At 56.5% G+C, this 3,816-nt stretch overlaps 1 protein-coding gene across 4 annotated transcripts in view; it reads right to left on the bottom strand.

The window, feature by feature from the left end:
• The window catches only part of AGPAT3 (1-acylglycerol-3-phosphate O-acyltransferase 3), a 76,378-nt gene that overhangs the window by 40,422 nt on the left and 32,140 nt on the right, over window positions 1-3,816 (bottom strand). Inside the window, exon 1 of one of the 4 annotated variants that reach the window (XM_019625010.1) lies at window positions 1,258-1,385. The exons of 2 other annotated variants lie outside the window; for them this stretch is intronic. The gene's annotated coding sequence lies outside the window, so the exon portion shown is untranslated. Of the gene's footprint in view, window positions 1-1,257; window positions 1,386-3,816 lie in introns of those variants that run through there. One more of the 4 variants, XM_019625011.1, reaches the window with a different exon arrangement.

Below are 3,816 nucleotides of genomic sequence, written 5' to 3'. Positions count from 1 at the left end.
GTCTGCTGGGCATGATGCAGACTGCGTCCCTCTTGGGTCAACTCTGACCAGCGCCACCAGGCCCCCGCAGGGCCAGCGGCCGTCGGCCTTCAGAACGGGCACACTGCTCCGCCGCTCCCTGCATGACTGGCCACCGGTAACAGGGGATGTGGTGGACGGGCTCTTGCTGCCAACACACCTGCCTCTCGCCCCCGGTGCCCGAGGATGGCACCACGTGGGAGGCAGCCTGCGGACAGTGGTCCTTCACTCACAAAACTGTCCGCTCCTCCTTACCAACAACTGCCCCCCTCACCTCCCTGTCACAGAGGCCGAGACCCCTTAAGAAGGGCCAAATCTTTCTTCCCTCATCTGGGCTAATTCCTCCCCCAAACCCTACACGACTGCTTATCTTTTGGTTCTGAGTAATTCTTTGTAAATTGTACCAAACATGTTTATATAAGATTAAGAAGCAAATACCTCTGGGGCTTAAGTTCATCCTAAAAAGCAAACGACTACAGTTTGGGAGGAAGGGGACTCTGAGCTCCTGGGGGGCAGTGAAAAGCCACGGAGGCCTGGGGGCCCACGGGGACCGCAGGGGCCTGGAGCCGGTGGGACCAGCCCTGCCTGGTTTGACAGCGTGGCTGCCTGCAGCACCCTCCTCGTCACCAGAAACAGAAGACGCATCCATTGGCTCCACAGGAGAGAACACTTCCAGATCAGGGGACAGAATTCGCACCCCAACCAAGTACGTGCAAGGAAACAAAAACAATCCGAGACAGAACCTTGGGAAGGCCAGTCTCTCCACAGAAAACGACCCGTCCTCCAGCTCTAGCAAATACAGTTACCCTAGACCTGGGGTCTGGGCTTCCCCACGGCCACCCAACAACAGCCACCATCAGGTGGGTGCCAGCCTGTGTGGTGCCATTAGTACCCGCCTATGTACAAGGGTTGTCATGTGCAGAGGGCTGACGCCCCGTTCACAGCTGGAAACTGGAGGCCCCATCACAGCCTCCTGAGGGGCCGGCTGGAGTTGAGGCTCTGGACCCCCACCCGAGTGGCCTGTGACACCTCAGCGACTCCCCACACACGTTCACAGCAAGAGCTGGTATGCGCTCTGGTCACGGCTGCCAGAGGGTGGCGGGTGACTCACTGTAAAGCAGCTCAGCACTTATGGATACAGCAGGGCGGCGTCCCTTTGATGGAAACCGCNCCCGTCCCCACCCCAGTGACCCTGCAGGGCGGGCAGTGGGGACAGCGGGCAGGGATCCGGCCCCTTACCTGCCTCTTCTCCCTCCTTCCCTCTCTTCTGCTCGGGTCCCAGGCAACCAGGGCCGGAGCTGGGAGTGCTGCCAAGGGACTCAGCCAGCAGGGCACAAGGACAGGGCAGGGACAGCCCATGCCCACTCAGCCCGCTCCTCCTGAGCACAAAAATATCCACTGGCTGGCGAGCGGTGAGGGCGAGGGGCTGAGCGCGCCTCTGGGCGTCAGGTCACAGGAGCGGACTGGGGACAAGGTTCTGCCAACTGGGTGAAACGTTAGGGCCTGGGGCACCACTGGGCGGCAGCTTATTTTCGCAGTTGGCACTGAGGTCGATGCTGGTTATAGAAGAATGGGGCGAGAGTGGAAGGCTGACAAATCTTGAGGAAGACAGGAAACGTTACGGTTCACACTCAGCTCAGCCCCTTCTCTAAGCAGCCCCGCCAGCCCCTCCCGGGTGGCCCTGGGCACAGCCTGCTTCGCTGCCCCGTTCACAAGGTGCCCATCTCCAGGGGACGCCAAATTCGGCTAGAAAGTGGTGACACAACACGATCACACACAGAAACTTTGCTCTGGTTGTCCCCTCATGTTTGACCTTAAATGAAACTGTTTTGTGACACTGCCTTTACTAAACGTGTGAATGTGCTGTCACGGCTGGTCCCTTGTTTTACTGTCCAAATGGTCCCCCTGCGAGCCACCCCTGCCTGTGCCGAGCATGGACTCCCAGGCGCAGGCCCTTCCCCTGCAGGCCGGTGCAGGGACGGGGCTGCCCCAGAGGACTTTGAACCCCAGGAGCCACACGGCGGGTAACCACTGTGGGCCTGGGCCTGGGTCTGAGCCCCGGGGTGGGGGCTGCTGGGCATCCAGGCTCCTGGCCTGGGTTTTTCTCCTCATTCTGGATCAAGAGCAGTTCAGTGGGATGAGGAAGAGAAGCTATTAATTATACTTTGTCCCTTCCCACTGGAGAGCGAGCATGGAACCCAATACTCAGAAAGCATTGCACTGGAACCAAGAGACACCCCAGGGAAGGGGGGTCCCTGTCCCCATCACACAGGACAGCACCTGGTACTTTGAGAAACATGTGGCGAACGAACAGTGAATTGGGTTCACTCCACCAACATCCACTAAATACCAACAAATTCACAAGGCGAGGCCCTCACGGCCTCCACAGTGACCACGCAGGGCAGCGCTGTCTAGACCGCGGGTACGCGGTGCCTGGCACCCCCTCACCACAGCGCTCCTTTCTATTTCTGTGAAGGAAGCGGCTGAGGTCACACCGGAGACACGAACGGCCCTTTGTAACAGCCACAGTGCTGCCAAGCACAGAACCTGCTTACTGAGGGGCCAGCCTGAGGCTCAACGTCTCTGTCCCCAACAGCCGACCCATCCACATGGCCCTCCAGGTCAAACCAAATTAGCGGTGCGGTTCTGGAAGCTTCCAGGTCGTACTGTGAGCACAACTGAATGGCACCCGGTGTACGCCTTCGTAAGTCTGAAGACGCCTCAAGAGTCTTCAAACCCCACAAATAACTTACTGTCTTAAGATCTAGAGCTCTAAAAAGGGCGTATTCACTTTTGCCGTCATCAGAGAAAAATAACAGGGAACAACAGCCCTCAGGAGATGCCCCTTTTCTGCACGGCCTCTGGACACAACGTGCTGGAACCTCTAACGCCTTGTGCTTCAGCCCCGAGGTACAACGCTACGGGATCCTGCAGACACCAGGAGACGGGTGGAGGGGGAGCACTTAATGACTGTCACTACGTTTTGGGGATGAAACGCCCCCACAATCGGAGACACGAGGGGCAGGCTCGGGAAACCCACAGAGCCACCTACTGGGTGCGTCAGCCCTCGAAATCAAGCTGTGGGGGGTGCTCAGTGACACGAGCAGGCACACTCCACACTGCGGGCTGACAAGCGGACACACGTCGCCACAAAACACACAGACTGTGGAAAGACTTGAGCCAAAATGTGATGGTGGCAACCGCTGGGAACGAAGTAATATGGATTTGGGGGGTGCTTTTCTGTTTTTCACTTACATTTTTTGGCTTGAAATAATTATGACTTATATAATTATAAAATTTTTTTTAACAACTAAAAGGCATCCTTGAGGTTAAAAACAGCTTTAAGGAGTCATTTACAACAGATAACGGTGAGACTATTCTGACACCAACACTTTTTCAGTGGACTGTTTGCTAGCCAGGCCAGATCAGCAGGACCGCCCACAGGCCCACGAGAAATAACGACGCTTGTCCTGTGCCAGCGAGCCTGGCGTGGCTTGTCATGCGGGGCGGCAACTGATCCCAGCTGCTGCTACTCTCCAGGCTTATCTCCTGATAGAACTGCCCTTTCTACTAGACAAGCATTCTGCCGCCAAGCAACGTGACAGATTCATAGAAGTGATGCCTCCCTTGGAAAAGCTTTCAAGGCCTGTCTGGGGGAGCCAGGAGGAAGGACGCAGAAGAGATGTTCACTGGTACCTGGAGTGCGACCAAGTGGGCACGTTGGCTCTACACTAAGAGGCGGATTATCTGTGGCACTATTTTTAGGGATTTCTTAGATTAAATGAAACTAAAAAGTTA

Source organism: Hipposideros armiger, unplaced genomic scaffold (assembly GCF_001890085.2).
Source record: "Hipposideros armiger isolate ML-2016 unplaced genomic scaffold, ASM189008v1 scaffold_612, whole genome shotgun sequence".
Taxonomy (NCBI): Eukaryota; Metazoa; Chordata; class Mammalia; order Chiroptera; family Hipposideridae; genus Hipposideros; species Hipposideros armiger.
This window is presented reverse-complemented; position numbering and strand designations above follow the sequence as displayed.